This window comes from Misgurnus anguillicaudatus, chromosome 13 (assembly GCF_027580225.2).
Source record: "Misgurnus anguillicaudatus chromosome 13, ASM2758022v2, whole genome shotgun sequence".
NCBI classification, from domain to species: domain Eukaryota; kingdom Metazoa; phylum Chordata; class Actinopteri; order Cypriniformes; family Cobitidae; genus Misgurnus; species Misgurnus anguillicaudatus.
The window spans coordinates 28,302,883-28,326,097 of NC_073349.2; the positions used below are offsets into that span (position 1 = coordinate 28,302,883).

At 40.8% G+C, this 23,215-nt stretch overlaps 1 long non-coding RNA gene across 1 annotated transcript; it reads right to left on the reverse strand.

Moving 5' to 3' along the window:
* Positions 1–9,643: 9,643 nt before the first annotated feature.
* Positions 9,644–23,206, reverse strand: LOC129437332 (uncharacterized). Its single transcript, XR_012372972.1, has 3 exons — positions 21,511–23,206; positions 12,165–12,206; positions 9,644–10,240 (listed from the first exon to the last, which is right to left on the reverse strand). It is a non-coding gene; the product is annotated as an uncharacterized lncRNA (long non-coding RNA).
* Positions 23,207–23,215: the final 9 nt, after the last annotated feature.

A 23,215-nucleotide genomic window follows, 5' to 3' on the forward strand; every position in this document is an offset into this window, starting at 1 on the left:
GTTGGGGTGCTATGCACACCCCAGAGACTGCAAGCCCGTCATACGTGGCTGAACATCCCGTGCTTAGGGCATCGCATGCTACAGAATGCCAGGAGACCCCTCAGAGGCATATCTTGCTATCAGAAATGCTGGGTCTACTACGGGGAAATCTAAATGACACGCAGGTGTAGTGTTTACGCAATGTATGCCGGTGCGCCACGCTCTCCTCGAGACTCGATCGTAAAGCCAACGCTGAATGCAGAGTCACAGCTGCAGCATGCTGTCATATGTCCAGGAGCTTCTGAAATTGTTTCAGAGGGACTGCGTACTTCCCTCGAATTAAACCGAGGCAAGTCAGAACTGACTAGTTGCGCGCTTTTGTAAAACACGCCAATTAGTTGATCGAGTCTAATTCCATACTGAGAAAAAGGATCCTCTGCACGGGGCAAAGTTGCTCTTTCCCAGTCGACCTGATGACTTAAACGAGCGAGATGCCGAAGCATTAACTCTCTGTGTTCGCGCACTTCTGCCAAGAACGGGCTATTATAAGTCAACGTAAATAAAGCAGAATGCGAACAACGCTCTCTCTCTGATATTTTAATGCCGTGACTAGCACTTTCATGGAGACACGGAGAGAGAGAGACAGCTCGAATGGTGTACTTAATATTAATATGCCCACCCCACGACGCAGAGCGAAAAAACGGTCTAAGGCGAGGGGAGATGGACACAAAAAGTACACGTCTTACAGGTCTAAGGCTGCAAACCGATCTGAATATTGAAATACGAGCCTCTGCGTTATCATCCAAAAAAAGACCACCTTTGTAGAGCCGGTGCGTAAATCAAATCGATCGTAACCCACCGCGTATTTTGGGTACTATGAGATAAAGGCTGGAAAACCCTATCATCATATCATCATCTCGGTAAGAGGGACCGGCTCGATAATCCTTCGCCAGCAGGACATCGACTTATGCACGCAGTACATGTGCATCGGACACTTTCACTATAGTGAAACGAAAGCCCGAGAATTTTGGGGTTGTGCCAGTAATTGTATTTCGTAACCGAGGCGGATCGTGCGTAAAACCCAACGAAACGGGCTGGGAACTGAAGCCAAGCACCCAGGCACCGTACGAGGAGAATTAACGACACTACCAAAGTACCCGCGGTGGGGCAGCGAAGCGAGACAGGTGAGACTGCCGGTGCGTCTGCTGTGACAGCATAAGCATCTACAGTATGTGTGTGTAACACTGACCCCGCTGAAGGTGACGGTCGTCTGGTCTCCTCTGCGGAGATCGCAGACTCCGATGAGGGTGCTGGTGGTCCGGTCTCCTGAGTGGAGGGCTCGGACTCCTCAGAACACCCGCTGGCGATAGAGGAGAGGTAGGGTGAGCTGGTGTGTGCCCGCTCACGGCTCTCTCGATCCTCTGGAGACCTGGAGAGGGAAGAGGAATGCACTCTATGTGTGGTTAGTGGGTACCGGCTAAACAGCCGGTGGAACATATGCAAACCAAGAATTTTCCACCCGACCCTCTATCGGGGGAAGGAGCGAATCACCGTCTCCTGAAGAGTGATCCTCTGCCAATCCGGGTCGCTGCTGACGACCGGTTCCCCCGCGCTGCCGAGATGGGGTCCGAGGAGGGAAACGGAGGTGGTCGCCGCAGGACGCCGACGGCGAGAGGCAGACTGAGGAGCCGGCGTGGTGGTTTTTACCAAGGGCAGCTCTCCTTCGCCGGGGCATGACCTCAGAGATCGGCTCAGTCTGCGCAGCGGAGCTGTACGACTCCACGGCCTCGCCGAAGAGGCCGGTCTGTGAGACAGGAGCATTCAAGAAGTTGTTCTCGCCTGCGTCCGTCAGCCAGACACAGCCAAAGGTGGCGATCTTGAACCACTGTCGTGAACATCGCACGACTGAAGGTCGCGGCTTCCCTCGTAAATCCTTGGTGAACCCGTAGCAACGTTATTGCGTGCAGGGCTGAAGCCGCCTCTCCGCATGCCTGACGGACAGCGCCCGTAACCGGACGACTGTCTACAAACACGGGAGGGAAGGGTTGGGTGGTCCCTCCAGGAACGCAGCTGCATCGCAACCCCCCGCTCCACTGAAGGTCCCTGCCCTTAGCGGCTCCATTGGTGAGGGAGGTGAGGGGTGAAAGCTGAAGCTGAACGGCCGGATGGACGCAAATCACGTCAGCTCTTCGTGCCGTCGGGAAGAAAGGCACAGGAGCAGAGGACCGAGAGGCCCGAGCAGCTCCGAAATACCAATCACGTGGGCGGTACGGTTCGGGCGGAGAGGGGTTAACCTCTCCAACTCTACCGTTTCCGCCGCTCGAGCGGGCACGGCCGCCATCTCCGGAACGACTCCACTTCGGAGGAAAATTGGACACCCCTCTGCTGCTGCAGAAGTGAACGGGACCAGAAGGAGGTCCAATGGATTCGGCAGAAATCGTAGAACACGACTCTGCCGTCTCCACCGGAGCCTCAACCGGCTGAGGATGAAAGGCCGGCAGGTGGAGGACGCATCCCCCGACCTACTCAGCGTAGTGATGCGAAGAGCGTCATGCGAGCGCTTGACAGCCGCACCATGGCGGTGTCAGCACTGCAAAGGCGCGGACAGCATTCCCGTAGAAACGTCACTCGTCTCCGCAATCCAAGAGGGTTATGCTCTCACAGAGAGAACAAAAACTCTCCACGAACGCAGCCTCAGAGTGTTTGATGCCCAAGCATGAAGACAGCGCTCGTGACCGTAACTGGAACCCTATACCTCTCACATCCAAGATCGCACGGACGAAAAGCAATCCTGAAAAGGACGCTGATCTCCGTATATACGAGAGAGTGGCTGTCTTTAAAAAGACACAGGGCTCTCACGTATCACTCTTTTAGGGAAATCACTCTTTAGGTGCTCAGCTGATGATGCGCACAGGGAAAGGCAACGCACACACTAAACTCAAAACAAAAAATATGCAGAGCAGTGGAATACTGCAAGCGTCCGCTGTGTTAGTACTGCTTGTCAATCAACTTAAGCAACCGTTCCCAGAAGAGCAGAGAGTAGCTTCTCAGTCAGATAAAGCCGGCTTTCGAAGCGATAAAAAGCTGATTTCTCTATTTGCACGTGCGCCTTATATACGCACCTGGCGGGGCGGCGCCAGCATTATGCAAATATCTCAATGCCAAGTTCATTGGCGTTTTAGTAGTATTCGAAGCAGATTGGTCTCTCTAAGCGAGTTCCCAATTCGTCGGTCACGACGTGACGTCGTAGTGACCGACTGAAAGGGAACTAAAGTTTTACATGCCCAGCTGGGATTTGCACACAACGCGTTTACTTTCTTTAATGTTCGATTCAGGAACAAATTACTAATTTGTACGGATTTATTTTAATGAAAGATTGAAACAACTAATCGGTCCAACACTGAAACTTATTAGATTTTGTCTCAGGAAAAACCTATAAATACCCAAATAAATCAAATCATCTGCTTCTGTGTCTTCTTGTTTCACTTCTATCCCACAGTCCAGCAGATTCACTGATGTCTTCTGGTCTTCATTACTGACAGAAACCAGAAGATCTGTAGATGTTTGATCAGTAAAGACACAGAAAGAGACACCAGATACATCCTGGAAATAACATTAAAACAAACAGACTGTGATGATGTACTTTTACTATAGGATCAACACTGAACACACAAACTTCAATCATGATGACAAAGAGTGTTTAAGTGTTTTAATTTATACAAACCTTTGTGTTCAGTTCATCTCTCTGTCTGAGCTTTGACTCCAGTAACGCCACCTCTTTCTTCAGCTGAGAGATTTCTGTCATCAAATCATCAATATCCAGCATGGACAGATCAGTTCCTACTGATTTACAGCACATCACATCCATCTGATCTCTCATGATGAACATCTGAACACAAACACATCAACATTATAATATTCACACAAAAACATCATTTCAATAAACGACTGCAGCTTTGTTAAATCAAGAAACAAAACCTTACTGACTACAGAACCAACTCTGGAAACAAAGTGTATGAAAATACAACTATTTACAGTAAGCAAGAATAAAACTTCGTTCACCACAAAGATTACACACAGAATTTTAACACACATATAAAAAGCAAACAACATTTACTGCTGCTCTAATCGAGTTTCTCTTTTTCTTCTTCTTCTGTTGTTTTATGAAACACGCGGTGAGTTTGCGCCATCTGCTGGACGGGAGCGTGACGCAACAGCTGCTTAACAACAGTCTTTTATCATAGTTACACACATACAGTTGTGTTCAAAATAATAGCAGTGTACTAATAAAAGTGAATAAAGTGCAAAAAATTTCAAAGTATTGAAAACATTACACATTCAACTACGAATCAAAGCATTAACACAGTTTACAAGTCTGTCTTGTTCTTTTAAAGCAGGGTAACCAACCCTGGGTCCTGGAGGGCCACTGTCCTGCAGAGTTTAGTTCCAACGCCAATTAAACACACCTAAAAAAAATCTTATTCAAGTCTTCAGGATTACTTGTAAATGAAATTCAGGTGTGTTTGGTTAGGGTTGGAACTAAACTCTGCAGGACAGTGGCCCTCCAGGACCCAGGGTTCCCCACTCCTGTTTTAAAGGGAAGCAAATAAAATGAATATTAATCTGTTTAAAAAAAATATATAGCAGTGTAACATTTTTCTCTGTAGACACTTAAAACTGAAAAAATGTGTTAAGATTTAACTTCACTTTAAACTTTTGAATTATTTATATTTAGTATATTTAGTTGCATAACCATTGTTGTTGATAACTGCTGCACATCTGGCACCCAGAAACAGCTATTTTACCCCAAGATCCACAGTTCCTGTTCATTTTTAGGTTTTACGTCAAAAACTGCATTTTTATTGTCACCCCACAAGTTTTCAATGGGGTAGAGATCAGGGGATTGAGCTGGACACTCCATAATAACCTCAATCCTTTTTGTCTGGAACCAAGATTTTGCCCTCTTGCTTGTGTATTTGAGGTTGTTGTCTTGTTGAAACACCCATTTTAGGGCCATTTCCTCTTCGGTCAAGGGCAACATAATCTTATCTTATTCTGATGGATTCAAACTGATCCTTTTTCTCTTGTATACAATATACACAGTAGTATGAAAAACATCCCGATACCATGATTTTTGCACCACCATGTTTAACTGTTTCGGCAGTAACAACAACATAAACACGCGTCTTTCGTGGTCATCACGTAAGTTCCGATAAACTCTGCAAAGAATAAATAACAACAAAGTAGAGATGCTCCGATCAGCATTTTTGGGGCCGATCACCGATTACCGATCACCAAAATCATGATCTGCCGATCGCCGATCAGTGCCGATCACAGAATGGCAGTGGAATGGGAATCTTTTATCTATAATCTAGCAGAGTTTGCACCATTTGTAGAAATGAAATTAACTATAAATTAGGTGTATTATTGTTTTAATAAGAGAATCAAATAAATAAGCACAACAAATATTTCTTCTTGCAAAGAGAAATGTAATATGCCTTTAAAAAGGTTTATGTCTGTTAAAAGTGATTAAAATAAAACACTTCACAGTCTTTACTGTATGAATTAAATATACACGCATTCGTATGAAGTACAACAGTTTTTCACTGATGAGCACAGAGTAATTTTATTGAGAGATGAATTAGGATACTGTAGCTTTAAGACGTGAGAGAGATCATTCTCTTCACGTGCACTGATGACAGGCTGCTGTGTATGCGTGCGGCGGGTGTCCGCAAACAAGAGCAGCTGTGAGGAAAATGGAAGTTTAAACCTTCAAAACTTTAAAACGAATGCAAGTAATAAACTTTCGGCATGAGGATGCAATTATCCGCGATAGATATGTGTTGTATACGCTGATGTGAAGACGCATTGCGCTGAGGACCAGAGCGCGTCCTCGTAGTCCGCAAACAAGAGCAGCTGTGAGGAAAATGGATGTTTAAACCTTCAAAACTTTAAAACGAATGCAAGTAATAAACTTTAGGCACGAGGATGCAATTGTCCGCGATAGATATGTGTTGTATACGCTGTTTGATAGGGATGTGAAGACGCATCGCGCGTCCTCATAGAAAATACGCATATCTCTGTTAAAGGCAGAGAGGAAATCCAAATCTGCACGTCACACAGACATGAGCAGGCCCGGATTGGCCATAGGGAGAACCGGGAGGATTCCCGGTGGGCCGGTCTGTTTTTTTTGGCCACGAGGGCCGGTGTTGTCATGCCACCGGGATGACGCGTATTTGCGGGTGAGAGATGTTCCCCCCGCTTTATGCACAAGTTGATTGTGTCCGAGTCCCGACCACTTACTGGAAGAATTCTTGCATTATGGTTCATTGACATCTTAAACGCATGGGAAACGCAGGACGTGCCGCTGTCTTCTGGTTTTCAAAGCTTCTGGACTTGAGCGCGTCTTTTGAGTGCGCTTGCCGGTGTTGTGTCGAAGTCTGTTCCCCCTATTTTTCCCTTCAGTGTAGTGTTTTTATGGCGTTTTTATCACGTTGTAGGTTTTATTATTTATATATTTAAAGTTTTAATGGCTACTGAGATGTATATGTGTGCATTTCTGTAATGTATCTGTATTGTTCTTAATGGTAAGTCAATAATTTTTACAGTATGAATCATATTATATGTATAATATTTATTTAATTATGTATGCAAACATTACATTTTTAAAACAATCAGTAAAGAAAAGAAAAAAGAAAAAGACAGGCTATATTTTAAAAGAAATACCCTAATAGAAAACTGTCAAATGTATGAAATATTTAATAAATTGTATTATAAAATACATGATATTATGCCTTTTTAGTATAACCAATTCAAATCTTTAATCTTTCTAAATGTAACGTGATGAAAACGCTATAAAAGCACTACACTAAAGGGAAACATAGGGGGAACTGAGTTCGACACAACACCGGCCGCGCGTCTATTATATTTTAAATAAACTTGAGCGCCTATTTTGAGTGCGCTCGCCGGCCGCGCATCTATATTTAAAATAAACTTGAGCGCGTCTTTTGAGTGCGCTTGCCGGTGTTGTGTCGAACTCAGTTCCCCCTATGTTTCCCTTTAGTGTAGTGCGTTTATAGCGTTTTCATCACGTTACATTTAGAAAGATTAAAGATTTGAATTGGTTAGACTAAAACGCATAATATCATGTATTTTATAATACAATTTATTAAATATTTCATACATTTGACAGTTTTCTATTAGGGTATTTCTTTTAAAATATAGCCTGTCTTTTTCTTTTTTTCCTTTTACTGGTTGTTTTAAAAATGTAACGTTTGCATACATAATTAAAAAAATATTATACATATAATATGATTCATACTGTAAAAATAATTGACTTACCATTAAGAACAATACAGATACATTACAGAAATGCACACATATACATCTCAGTAGCCATTAAAACTTTAAATATATAAATAATAAAACCTATAACGTGATGGGGGCGCCGTGACAGCACTGCACTGAGGGGAAAAATAGGGGGAACATAAGGGGAACAGACTTCGACACAACACCGGCCGCGCATCTATATTTTAAATGAACTTGAGCGCGTCTTTTGAGTGCGCTTGCCGGCCGCGCGTCTATTATATTTTAAATAAACTTGAGCGCGTCTTAATACAAACGGGCTGGCCTCTAAAAGGAAAAGAATTTACAAAACGTATTTTTTTATCCAAGTCATAGATGAATTGAATAGTCATTATTCATCGTTTATTGCAAGAGGAACAAAAATCTATTTGATGCAAAACTCATTAGTTTATTTGAAAAAAAACTAGTTTCAAAAGTATATCCATGATGTTTTCTTTTTTTAACACAATGTAGGCCTACATTATTTAGCAATAGACATGATCTAAGTACTAAAAAAGATACAGATATTTTCCATTTGTTTCCAATGCATACTTGATAAATCTTGCTTGTGTATTGTACAGGGGTTTCCAAACGTTATCAACCCAACAGTTAATCTCAAGACTCACAATTTTTTAGAAATAGAAATATAGAGGAAAACACAAACACATTTGTTTCCTTTAGTTTTTGAATAAGTTTACTTTAGTAATATTATGGTCTTATGGTAGGGCTGCATGATTATGGCCAAAATTATAATTGTTTACTGCATTTGCACAGAATATGATTTGAAAAATACAGTGAATTGCAAGGCTGCAGAGAGCAGCGCACTACTGCAGACTTATAGTACTGAGGGTTTAAAGATATTATTTTAATAGTCAGTCGTGAACTAAAGTGGGCCGGTCTAAGGCATGAAACTCCAGGGCTGAAAATGAGTCCCACTCCGGCCCTGGACATGAGCAATAGGTTACAAAATGCTCGCACTGTGTAAAATGGTCTCTTATTGCAGCCGTATCAGGAACGCTATGATGACAAAAGTAAACAGAAAAATCGGCTCATGAGATCGGCAAATTTAGCGAGTGCCGATCGCGTCATTTAATGTCGTTATCGGCCGATTACGATCGGCGGCCGATCGATCGGAGCATCACTACAACAAAGTAATTTTAAAGTAATTTATTTATATAACAAGCAAAATAAACAACATGTAGATTACATAGGAACCCAAAACATTGTTATTTTCGACGAGGTATTTGTTTAAGAGTTCAGTTTCAGCAACTAGTCAGACTATTAAACAAACAGAAACCGGAAGTAAAGTTCGGACCAGACGCTTATCACGTCACCGCACGTGTGCTCGATAAAACGATCTTTAGTTTGAATTCAGTATCCGAGTCTGCCGATTACCACTTGACTCGAAAAGAACAATTTTATTCTCATCATGTTACGCCATTTTTCTTTGGGCAATTTATGTGTTGATGTGATTTTGCTCATGGCTTTTTTTCACCAATGTTGCTTTATGGGGGCTTCTTGCAAACAGATCAGCTTCAATCGGATGTCTTCTGACTGTCACTGTACTTACAGATCATTTTTGATCTTTCTAGAGAGGATGAAAGGCTGAATGTTAACGTAGTTGCTTGTTTTCTTCCTTCAGTGTGTTTACTTATCTTCAAAATCTTCCCTTTATCCGCTTTGGTAAAATTGTCCAAAAGAAATTGATCATAAATCCCTAGAGTTCAAGGAAATGTTATATCCAACCTTTTAATCCAAAACGATTTGTTCGCCTCACAATCTTGACGTTTCTGACCGAATTGCAACATAAAAACTGTAAACAATTAATTCACTACCGGACATTCGTTCGACTCTTCCCCAGCAAACATGTCCCATTGGGCCCCAGGTGGGGCCACTGTGGGCAAAAAATTGGGGCCCACCGCGGGCGGCCCCTGTGGGCCCCACTACCGGCGTGACATGCGGGGCACGTGTGGGCCCCACACTATGGGGCCACAATGGGGCCCCAGTGGGACAGCCCAAAGTGTGGGCTAGGTGTGGGCTTACTGTGGGCACATTGGGCAAAGCGTGGGCTAACTGTGGGCAAAGTGTGGGCTTACTGTGGGCGCATTGGGTAAAGTGTGGGCAAAGTGTGGGCACATTGGGTAAAGTGTGGGCTAACTGTGGGCAAAGTGTGGGTTTACTGTGGGCACATTGGGTAAAGTGTGGGCTAACTGGGGGCAAAGTGTGGGTTTCCTGTGGGCATATTGGGCAAAGTGTGGGCTTACTGTGGGCAAAGTGTGGGCTTACTGTGGGCACATTGGATAAAGTGTGGACTTACTGTGGGCACATTGGGCTTACTGTGGGCAACGTGTGGGTTTACCGTGGGCACATTGGGTAAAGTGTGGGCTAACTGTGGGCAAAGTGTGGGTTTACTGTGGGCACATTGAGCAAAGTGTGGGCACATTGGGCAAAGTGTGGGCTTACTGTGGGCACATTGGGCAAAGTGTGGGCTAACTGTGGGCACATTGGGCAAGGTAAGGGATAACTGTGGGCAAATTGTGGGCCTAACTGTGGGCACATTGGGCAAAGTGTGGGCTAACTGTGGGTACACTGGGCAAAGTGTGGGCTTACTGTGGACAAAGTGTGGATTTAATGTGGGCACACTGGGCAAAGTTTGGGCTAACAGTAGGCACCCTGGCTGTAAATACACGGAAGTAAAATATAGAAAATTATGTGAAAAACATGTGGATTGAATACTGAATTTCTTTTATTTTACAAAATCACATAAAACCGCTTATTACTAAACAAAAAAAACAGAACAATGTAAATCTCCTCAGGGGCACCAGTTGATATTATCTTCTGGTCCTTCTGATTCCTCCCCCATCCTGCTCTCTGTCACTGCAGATGTGGTGTCCTGGTTGCTTTTTTGTCACAGCATCTAAGTGAAAACATAAAAAACAATATAAAAATCAACATTAAAACAAGTTTTTTTTTTAACAAAAAGTCAATCATGATTAATCCAAGTAGGAAACTAATTATAAAAGGGGTTTTCTACATTTTAACATTGTTTTTAGCCCCAATTATTAAAATACTTCAATTGCTTGATTTGAGACCTAGTTATTATGTGCTTAACCTTTTAAGTGTCACCCCACCTTATTGAGTTAAATCTACACTCTTGAAGCTTTCAAACAATATACAGTTTGTCATGATTAGATAAGAATTCATATGCAAACATTGAAGTAAGTGTAGGTGTCCTGCTGGTGGGACAGTGACATTTAGCAGAAAATAAATGTTTTGAGGCACACTCTCTTCATAAATGAATCAATTACTCTCCCTACATAATTTATTCTATAAAACCCAACGATATATAGTTTTTAGTGATAGATTAAAATTTACATCAACGATATTAATGCAAACTTAGGTGTCCCGTATTCGGGACGGCGGCGCTTAACAGTTTAAAGTCTAAGCTATATATATATATATATATATATATATATATATATATATATATTTATTTATTTATTAGGGCTGCACGGTTTGGGTATTTTTTCCCATTACGGTTATTGATGCTAAAATTGCGATGTGCAATTGCGATTATACTAAATGGTATCATGAGTCAACTTGATGGGTTTTAAGGAAAATCCACACACAGTTTAGCTAAAATGTGTATTTGTAAAACTAAAAGTGTTTTCGTATTGCCACGTGATGTAGCAACTGCTCAGTGTCAGTAATCCTAAATCCAAAATACCGCCATACAACAGACAGAGTTTTTTTTTAACTACCAGATCACTGTCAACCTCCTCTGCATCCATCTTCGCTCTGGTATAAGTGACGAAGCACACCACACACGTGCATGCCACACGTGCACTGCCTTTTTTGTTTGTTATCAGAAAGTTTGTGTTAACAAGTCCACACATTTATTTATTTAATATAATTGCAACATTTTGCTGTCATATAATTACACAGGCTGACATTGCGATTGCGATGCGATTAATTGTGCAGCACTAATATATATATATATATATATATATATATATATATATATATATATATATATATATATATATATATATATATATATATATATATGAAATCGTTCAGTGCAAGATAACATTGGTGTAGTAGCATATATAAGTAAATGTACACTTGTAAATCCCGCCCGGATTTATGCCTAAAGAATCCGTACAGCTGATCTGTCTTTTATAAGTCTGATAAAACTAAAAGGTCTTTATATATTTGAAGGATGCAATACTACTCTATAGGTATATAAGATTAAAGGAGAAGTCCATTCTTAAAATGGGGCCCATTGAATTTTCATAGTAGGAAAAATTACTATGGTCAAGTCAATGGGGACCATTTTTGAGTGAACTACTCCTTTAACATTAGCAGAAACAGTGTGTGGTGTTAGTGCTAAGATACTATAATTTATACAATGTATACTGCACTAGTTTTTCTTACCAAGTATTTCAAGTAGGTTTTATTGCTTTAACTGGATCCAAATGGATGATCTTATAATTGTCTTTGTTTAAGGGTACATCTTTAGGATTTTATTGCAGAAAGCTGATGGATATTAACCAGCGAGTCACTATTTGATTTAGGTGAATGAGCTGTGTTCTGACCTTGAGCACAATAAAATATAAAATGATGACAGAAAAACATTTTTTATTAAAACTATATGCATCTTCTAATACATGATATGGGACTGAGGTGTACATCAAGTCAAAGTGAGCTCTGACTATTTAATAGGTAGTTAATATTTTGTAGTTATATTTTTTATTTATCCATTGTATTGAGGAGAGCGTTTTGAGCACTTATTCTGACCCATTTATTTTGGGTGCAAATACAAACAAAGTAATACTTACTCTTCAGCCAATGGAAAAGATCAAACACAACAAGAAAATTAGCTGAAAGAAAAGTGAACATAAAAGTACAATAGTTATTAATGCAGAATTGATGGCTTCTGTTTAAAATATTCTACTGTAAACTGTGTTCCCGTACTGTAAGTTACGTTATAACCTCCCAGCCAACATTGACATGTGGGCCCCACGTGGGTCCCATCTGGGCAGCATGGGTTACATGTGGGCATGGGCTTCCAGAGATGTTCACAAGTCTCTGAGCTCGAGTCCGAGTCAAGTCTGAAGTCTTTGAGCTCGAGTCCGAGTCAAGTCTGAAGTCTTTGAGCTCAAGTCCAAGTCAAGTCTGAAGTCTCTGGGCTCGAGTCCAAGTCAAGTCTCAAGTCTCGTTGTAACAAATAAAACTCTAATAACAAATAAAGAAATTATAATCATTTATAAAAAAGAACAAAGTTGCACATTAAGTAAGGTCTAAAATTAGCATTAGGTACAGAAATTAAATTAAATGGATAATAACATTGTCTTTATTGTACAAATTAAATATTATTATTATTATTTTTGAGCAATAGACGTGATTTTCTGTTTGTCTTGGGTTGTTTGGTTAACATAAATGACACAGACTTAAGTAGGTTAATTGAGGTTACTGTCTCTTTATTAAGAACAAATAAGCCCAGATTGGTTTCTGACTGGTTTCTTAAGACAAACAAAAATGTTTTTATTAGAAAAAGAAAACTGTGAGATAATTTTGTGTGTATGTGGCATGTGCCCTGTCAAGAAAAGAAAGATTTTATGTTGGCTTAACTTTTGAAACACTTCTTTCTGTATGTGCGCTACTGAGGGCACTGAAACGCGTGTTCAAACACAGGCGGAGCGCTTCAGAAAGAAGATGCAGCAGTCGTTTCACATAAAAACGTTACATTGTTTTTCATTGCTCTATTCAGCAAATGTATGTTAATGGACTACACTACAGTATGACACAAAGTAGTGCAACTCTGGACCTGACTGGAGCTGGACCGGACACACTTAACCGCATGTGCGTACAGAAATCTGCTCAATTGAGCGCCTTTTTGCGGTTAAATTGTTTAACCATTTAAACAATTGCAAGCCTTAGAAACAATGATAAACTTACCCTATTGAAATTGCATATTAATCCGCGAATCGCATGCGAGCCGAACCGCGGATCCGTCACAGCACTACCCAAAGCTTCAGATGAGTGGGACAGCAGCAGCCGGTATGTTCGCGGCCGCGCGCGCGGAGCAGATACGTCACGTGTCACGTCGTGGGCAGGTTGTAGGTAACGGAGGGAGGGGTATGAAAGCGAGCCCATCAGACGTTTCCTAAAAATAAACATTGTTCACGAGTCGCGCGGCTCGAGTCCGAGTCGAGTCTGAAGTCTTTGAGGGTCGAGTCTCAAGTCGAGTCTGAAGTCACTGTGTGTGCGACTTAAGTCGCACTCGAGTCCGAGTCTCAAACTCGAGTCCCCATCTCTGTGGGCTTCACATGGGCAATATATGTGGGTCCCATGTGGGTTTCCTATGTGGGCCCCATATGGGTTTGCCCATGTGGGATAATAATGTGGGCCCCTCATGGCACCTATGTGGGCAAAACATTTTTATGCTTGAAATACATCTTTATACATTTACAATCTTAAAATAATAACTTTTGGTTGATTGTCACTTTTAAACAAATAGCAAATAATATAACAGATATGATTTGATCAGTATAAAACATTTTAAATAAAAATGCATTATTTTTTACATTTAATTAACATTGATATGTGGGCCCCACATGGGTCCCATATGGGCAACATGGGTTTCATGTGGCCATGGGCTTAACATGGGCAATATATATGGGTCCCATGTGGGTTGACTATGTGGGTCCCATGTAGGTTTGCCCATGTGGGCCCCATATAGGTTTGCCCATGTGGGATAATAATGTGGGGCCCTCATGGCACCTATGTGGGCAAAAAAAATGTATGCTTGAAATATATCTTTATACGTTTACAATCTTAAAATAATAACTTTTGGTTGATTGTCACTTTTAAACAAATAGCAAATAATATAAAAGATATGATTTGATCAGTATAAAACATTTGAAATAAAAATGCATTATTTTTTACATTTAATTAACATTGATATGTGGGCCCCACATGGGTCCCATATGGGCAACATGGGTTTCATGTGGCCATGGGCTTAACATGGGCAATATATGTGGGTCCCTTGTGGGTTGACTGTGTGGGTCCCATGTGGGTTTCCCTACGTGGGCCCCATATAGGTTTGCCCATGTGGGATAATAATGTGGGGCCCTCATGGCACCTATGTGGGCAAAACATTTTATGCTTAAAATACATTTTATATACATTTAAACTCTTAAAATGATTAATTTTGGTTTATAGTCACTTTTATACAAAAAACAAATAATACCACAGATAGGATATGATCAGTATAAAACATTTTAAATAAAAATGCATTATTGTTAACATTTATTTGTGATATTTGTAATGTTAACCTGCCAATTATTAATTTTAATTTGCACAGCTGAGCATGAGTGAAAATAAGAAATGTCAGAAAGTTCATCAGTTTGATAAGTGTGTTAATTAAAGAAATGTTTCAAACATTCTGAAAGGAGTCTGATTAGTGGAGTCAGGTGTTTCATATAAGGAGACCTCATTACGATCTGCTCACTGCTACGACACATTACGCTTGACAAAGTAGTCCTGCTTCAAATGTTTTTAATTGTGATTTTTATCACATAATATAATATCATATTTTAAATAATCTTTGCTAAAATAGGCAGACTTTTAAAATAACAACTATAAAGATGATAAACATTTAAACTACAAGAATTTCCGCTCAGGCGCAAGGATACGGTTTCTATCGGAGCAGCAGGAGTCTCTCACAACTGTTACACTTGTAATTTATCCTGAGTTGTGTTTTTAGAAAATGTAATACTACAGTACAAGTACACGGACTGCACAGGGATGAATTAAAGCAAACGTGCAAGGACATTTAATGAGTTTGGCTGTGGATGCTTTGGAAGTTCTTCATAAAACGTTTGAGCAAAGATTACTTGATGATCAGAAGACCATCTCCAGAAGAGTGAGCAATGTTTGTGTTGTTTTTGAGTTCGAAGTATTTTAAGAGTTTGACTTCTTTCTCTGCTTATTTTAAGTGTTATGTTAAATTGTTAGTCATTACCTGCCTTAGCAGTTTTGAAATGTTCATGATTACTTTAGCATTGAAAGTGTTATAAATTGACAATAAAGTATTTTGATATATTGAACCTTTACAGTTTTTTAATTTTATTTCTCATATTGCACCTCCTTCATGTTTTGTGATGTTACAGATGAATGAACTGTTGAATATTTATGCTGAAATCTGATATTTACCGAACTGAAATGATTTGCTTTTATCGGTTTTCAATTTAAAACAAATATATTATTTAAGTAAATTACAATTAAGCATTAAAAGTATAATTATTTCACAATAAGGGACCAGTCCAGTACCCATTAAAATTCCATTCTGGGCCCTGATATGTAACGTGGGCTTCATTACGTGGGTGCAATATGGGCCCTATGTGTGTTGCCCACGTGGGCCCCACATAGGCCCCACTCAGTTTCTATATCAAATTCATGTGGGCAACCCAGGTGGGTTTTACTTCCTGCTCTGCTACTGTTCGGACACTTTTGCTTACTGCTCTTTGCTCTATCGCTTTTATATTTTATCTTATAATTTTAACTTCAGCAAATCAGCATAGTGCTCAAACAACAAAGCTTGGCATCAACGTCAATTTACAAACTTTCGGGACTGGAGGATTACAAAAAAGTGGAACTTTTCATCCGTCTAGCCTCCCACCGCCATCAGCTTACATTCCAGAAGGAAAAACACAGCTGCCTTCATTGAAAAGGATAAGAAAAAGGAATGCCTCATCAACAATCTACTTGCTGCACAAACTGCCACAGACTTTTACAAAGGATTGCTGTTCTTGAAACAAAGTTACTTACAGGACTACCAAACCAGACGGAACACACAACAGAGCTTCGTCATCATGGACGCCCTCAGCAAACAGCCGGTGAGTCCCATAAATCTAATGATCAACACACTAATCAATGGTACAAACAGGGAGCAAGACCCAAAATCACTCAAGAAATCAGACTGTCACGAGCATCACATTTTGCCGCAATAGCTTCCTCTACCCCAGATACAGCTAGGACAAGGATTGCAAACACTGACTTTCTACCACCACCTATACATCTTGAGAACAGATTTGAAGTATTAATGAATATGAGTGAGGAATCCCCAAATGTGATAAATGTGACTAAACACCGATCAAATCAGCCAGCAGCTAACACTGATGCTACCTGCCGCTCAAGATCGAGCAGACAGCGGCACTCAGCGCAGAGCGCATCCGAGCCCAGAACTCTGATATTAGGTGACTCAATAATCAGAAACTATAGCAACAGAGACTCAACTACGTGCTGCCTTCCACAAGCAACCGTTTCTGATGTAAACAGGGAACTTAAGAACATTCTGATGAAACATAAGACTGTAAATCGAGTTGTCATTCATGTAGGGAAGAATGATATTCACAAAGAGCAATCTGAACTCCTTAAGAGGGATTTCAACAAACTTTTTGAAACACTCAGAACAGTAAAAGCTCAGCCGTTCATCAGTGGACCACTTCCAGCAAGAGGAACAAATAGGTTTTCACGTTTGCTTGGACTTAATACATGGCTGCAAAAAACCTGCAACATAAAAGGATTGAACTTTATCAACAACTTCAATCTTTTCTGGAGTCAGAGACAACTATTTAAACAGGATGGCATCCACCCAAACAGGCTGGGTGCAAGAGTTCTAAAGGACAACATCTATTTCTCCCTTCATCATCCTTCAGCAGTGTGTGCCAATCCACTCAACCTGAATGGCACACACACACCTGGACAGAGTATGAATGACCACAGGACTTCTTTCCAGCACCTGAATGGACATGATGTTGACATATCCCACAAGGACAGAGATAACACCACTCAGCCACAACAACCACTGCTCATGGACACAATCTCAGCTGAGTCATGCCCACAGAGCTTACTACAGTCAGACTGTGTCAGATTAGAACGGCTCCAAGATTCAGCACCCAAGGACGACTTTCTGGAAAACAGCCAGGGAAACCAGGACAACATATCACAGCCTCCGGTCACATCAGAACAACAGGACTCCTCACTAGATATGTCATTCCTCTCTCCAGCATCCCCGCTTTTGACCTTCTCCGGAAAAATGGAGGAACTGGTTTATGCTGGAACTAAACTATCCCACTCTATTGCTGCAAGCCCACAGATTTCAACCAGAAAACAGCAAGCCCCAAAACCACCAAAGCCAGTGGGCCCAGTTCCCCCTCCTCGTCCTGTGAGAGCTCTTCGGTCTCTGACACAACGCCAAGGCACACACCCTCCTCCATCTGCTGTAGGTGAACCAAAAACAACTGATAATGGCTCTCAGTGATGTGTGTCGGGTTCCTGCTATGAGAATACTAATACTTTTATCAAATGTTTACAAAAGCAGGAACTCAGTGTGCCTATATCTTTCTCTATTTCTGTTTTAGTACATGATAGAAAGTGTAAGGCTAGATCAAATCGTGTGGCAAATCAATCTAATCTGCTGCCTGTGACTTGTCAAACTAAGATCTCTGTTAGGGAAAAAAATTGTACTATTAAGTTAGCACTTTTAAATATCTGTTCACTTAAAAACAAATCACTTCTAGTCAGCGACTTAATAGCCACAAACAACCTGGATTTTATGTTTCTAAATGAAACATGGCTAGAAGAAAGCTACAGTGCAACAGTCCTTAATGAAACAGCCCCTCCTAACTTTACCTATTTGAGTTTTTGCAGAGCTGCTAGGAGGGGTGGAGGTCTTGCTGCTCTTTTTAAAGATGTCTATCAATGTAAGCAAGTGTCATTTGGGAATTACCCGTCTTTTGAACATCTAGGTATTGTGTTGAAAGGTACCCCACGCATTCTACTGATCATTATTTACAGGCCCCCAAAATACTCTCCAGCATTTGTTGAGGACTTTACAGAACTGTTATCAATGATTTCCTCAGAGTTTGACTGTTTTGCTATTGCTGGAGATTTTAACATTCACATAGATAAGCCAGAAAGCATTATAACAAAAGATGTCACAGCTGTTTTAAATACTTTTGATCTGACTCAACATGTACATGGACCCACACACAATCGTGGACACACTCTAGATTTAATTATCAGTAAGGGTGTAAACATTTCATCAGTTGTTATTAAGGATGTAGCACTGTCTGATCATTTCTGTATTTTCTTTGATATATTAATCTCTCCTACTATTGAAACTAGATCTGTGTCTGTCAAAAAGAGATCCTTAAATGAGAACACCAGTGTGCTATTTATGAAGGCTATATCTTTAACACCAAGCATATCTGCAGACTCTGTTGATTTTCTCCTTGATTCCTTTAATTCGAAAGTTAAGAGTGTAATCGATGATATTGCTCCTGTAAAAGTCAGGAAGAAGAATGGCAGGCAAAAATCACCTTGGAGAAACTCAACAGAGGTGCAGAATATGAAGAGACAATGCAGAAAAGCTGAGCGCATGTGGCGGAAGACAAAACTTGTAGTCCATTATAATATCTATAAAGACAGCCTTCGTGCTTTCAGTGTGGAACTAGGCAAAGCTAGACAGACTTTCTTTTCAAATATTATAAACAAAAACATAAATAACACACGCACTCTTTTTGCTACTATAGAGAGACTAACAACCCCCCCAAGTCACATTCCAAGTGAAATGCTCTCAGACAGCAAATGTAGTGAGTTTGCTAACTTCTTCTCTGAGAAAATCAATAATATCAGAAAGGTGATCAGCACATCCTTGAGCTGCGCCGGGGTCAGACAAATCAGACCACAACATCAGAAAGTAGTTACGATGTCTGATTTCGAAGCAGTTGATGGTAAAATTTTGGAAGAAACAGTACAGCATCTTAAAACATCAACCTGTGCCCTTGACACACTCCCAACATCTTTTTTCAAAAGTGTCTTTAACTGTTTAGAAGCAGATCTCCTAAAAGTGGTAAATTCATCACTTCACTCTGGGACTTTTCCAAAGTCCCTTAAAACTGCAGTTGTTAAGCCCCTCCTGAAAAAGAGCAACCTAGATAACACTGTATTGAGCAACTACAGACCAATCTCAAATCTTCCTTTCATAGGCAAGATCATTGAAAAAGTTGTTTTCAATCAGCTGAACAAATTCTTAATTTCTAATGGTTACTTTGACATTTTTCAATCTGGTTTCAGACCACACCACAGTACAGAGACAGCGCTCATAAAGATAATAAATGATATTCGCCTCAACACAGACACAGGCAAACTATCAGTGCTGGTGCTACTCGACCTCAGTGCTGCTTTTGACACTGTCGATCACAACATACTTCTTGACAGGCTGGAAAACTGGGTCGGACTTTCTGGGGTGGTCCTGAAATGGTTCAAGTCATACTTAGAAGGGAGAGGTTATTATGTAAGTATAGGTGGCCATAAATCTGAGTGGACATCCATGACATGCGGAGTCCCGCAAGGCTCAATTCTTGCGCCACTCCTGTTCAACCTGTATATGCTCCCACTAAGCCAAATAATGAGAGAGAACAAAATTGCCTATCACAGTTATGCAGACGACACCCAGATCTACTTAGCTCTATCCCCTAACGACTATAGCCCCATTGACTCCCTGTGCAAATGCATTGATGAAGTTAACAGTTGGATGTGCCAAAACTTTCTTCAGTTAAACAAAGAGAAAACTGAAGTAATTGCGTTTGGAAACAAAGATGAAGTTCTCAAGGTGAATGCATACCTTGACGCTAGGGGTCAAACAACTAAAAATCAAGTCAGGAATCTTGGTGTGATTCTGGAGTCTGACCTTAGTTTCAGCAGTCATGTCAAAGCAATAACTAAATCAGCATACTATCATCTCAAAAATATCGCAAGAATTAGATGCTTTGTTTCCAGACAAGACTTAGAGAAACTTGTGCATGCTTTCATCACCAGCAGGGTGGATTATTGTAATGGCCTCCTCACTGGCCTTACCAAAAAGACCATTAGACAGCTCCAGCTTATTCAGAACGCTGCTGCCAGGATTCTGAGCAGAACCAGAAAATATGAACATATCACACCAGTCCTCAGGTCGCTACACTGGCTACCAGTTACATTTAGGATTGATTTTAAAGTATTATTAATGGTATATAAATCACTCATTGGACTAGGACCTCAATACATTGCTGATATGCTCATTGAATACAAACCTATCAGATCACTCAGATCATTAGGATCACATCAGCTAGAAATACCAAGGGTTCACTAAAAGCAAGGAGAGTCAGCTTTTAGCTATTATGCCAGTCGCAGCTGGAACCAGCTTCCAGAAGAGATCAGATGTGCTCCAACAGTAGCCACATTCAAATCCAGACTCAAAACACATCTGTTTAGCTATGCATTTACTGAATGAGCACTATGCTGCGTCCGAACTGATTGCACTATATTATATATGCACTATTTTAATTATTTTCTATTTCTCTTGTTTTTATTCTCATTTTTAACTGTTTTATACTTTTATTCCTGTTTTATTCTTTTTCACACATTTAAACAGTTTTTATTAAAATCACATTTATTTTCTTTTAATTGATATTTCAAATTCATGTATCTTTGATTTTTGTTTTCTCATTTCTATGTAAAGCACTTTGAATGACCTTTGTGTATGAAATGTGCTATACAAATAAACTTTGCCTTGCCTTGCCTTGCCTTGCACAGTGGAACCCATGGACAAACCCATGTACAGCCCACATTGGAAGCCCATATGGGGCCCATATAGAGCCCACATGGGCCCCATGTGTGTTGCCCAGCTGGGCCCCACATAAGCCCCACTCAGTTTCTATATCAAATTCATGTGGGCAACCCACGTGGGGCCATAGTGGAACCCATGGACAAACCCATATAGGGCCCACATAGGAAGCCCATATGGGGCCCACATGGGCCCCACCTTGCAATGTTCGCTGGGCTTATTATTTACGCGTAAAAACCCTACATTGAAATAACCTGCGTAATAATTAACTAAACAATGTAAAATACATTTAAGAACGAGGATAACACATTTTATAGAACTAAAGACAAATAAAAGATCTGCTCTACATTAGCTCATAGCTACATCACGAGGTCAGTCAAACAAACAGCTTAAATCAACAGTAAACATTAAAGTTCATAATATTTTAGTCATATCAAATTACTAACAACAAAATGAACATTACTGTGAACTTATTTTAATGAAGTAACCAGCATTTAAGGAAAACTTACCTCAGAATTTATCACATAAACGAAAACTGTCGTCTGAGGTAAACATCGGTTAAATTCAGTTTTTGAACTCACGAGGACGGAGGCGCGTGCCCGCAAATAATAGGTGTGTTCGACCTCATGCGGCGCTGACATGATGATGACGTCAATGTACCGCGAGAGCGGTTCGAAATTAGACCTCTACGTGTAATTTCTTGACTCAGTCTCGCGATACGTTTACGTCATCAACATATGATGTGGGTTCTCGCAGCGCTTCATGAAGTCGAACATGCCTAATAACACATGACAAAAGACAACATGTTAAAACACAATAAAGATGGTAAAGAAAGTGTTTCTCATAGCGAAGCACTGCGTTCAGACGGACTGAAAATTAGAACTTGTTTAACATTAAATATTTATTGTATTAAAATAAACAGAAATGTTGTGCTTTAAAGCATATAGCTTTTAAGATCCTTATCCGGGGGTTGTGTTCAATTATTTCTACATAAACATGCATGCACATTTTGTTCTAAATGGACAGACCGTCATAAAAATGTATAAAAATGGTTTTATTATAGCAAGTGTAGTAACTGTTTTTGATTTAACAACAACAATTAACATCAAAAGGAAATGATCTGCTAAGATAATAACAACCAATGATAATTATTTTAATAATTTAATAATAATTATACTTATTTTAATCATTCAAATATTAAAAAAAATATTATTACTATATGATAAATGAATCAGAAATCAGAATCAGAAAGAGCTTTATTGCCAAGAATGCTTGCACACAAGGAATTTGTTTTAGTGACATAAGCTTCCAGTACACAAAGACACCAACACACAGACAAAAATTGTAGGCAAATAAATAGGTGTGTAAACAATTGTGCTATAAATGACAATTTAATAGGATTAAATAAGATGCAGGGATGTACTAGAATGGAGGGGTAACAAATAAAATATAAGGATATTGCACTTTTTTTGCATAAGCATGAGTGGGGAACATTTAACTGTTCATGAGGTAGATTGCCTGGGGGAAGAAACTGTTTTTGTGCCTTACTGTTCTGGTATTCGCGGCTCTGAAGCGCTGGCCAGATGGCAAAAGTTCAAAAATGGGGTGAGTTGGATGTGAGGGATCCAAGAATAAATGGCAAAATAATTGGGGCTAGCTAGAAAATATGGGGCTTGTGTGGGTTTTTTTTGTGGGCAAGCCCACAGTGGGATGGCCCACAAAAAACCTCATGGGGCGCAAAAGGGCAAAGTAATAGAGGGCCCGCATGGGCTAGCCCATATGGGCCCTGTTTGGGTTTTTCTGTGGGCAAGCCCACAGTGGGTTTGCCCACAAAAAACCCTCATGGGGCCCAAAAGGGCAAAGTCATACGGGGCCCGCATGGGCTGGCCCATATGGGCCCTGTTTGGGTTTTTCTGTGGGCAAGCCCACAGTGGGTTGGCCCACAAAAAAACCCTCATGGGGCCCAAAAGGGCAAAGTCATACGGGGCCCGCATGGGCTGGCCCATATGGGGCCTGTGTGGGTTTACTATGGGCAAGCCCACAGTGGGCTTGCCCCTAGTAAACCCATGTAGGGCCCCCAAAGGGCAAACTACTGTGGGCCCCACATGGGCTAACCCGCATGGGGCCCATTTGGGGTTTGGTGTGGGTTTGCCCTGCCCACAGTGTCCCACAGCATACCCACAGTGGGCCCGCATGGGCATGTTTGCTGGGTCT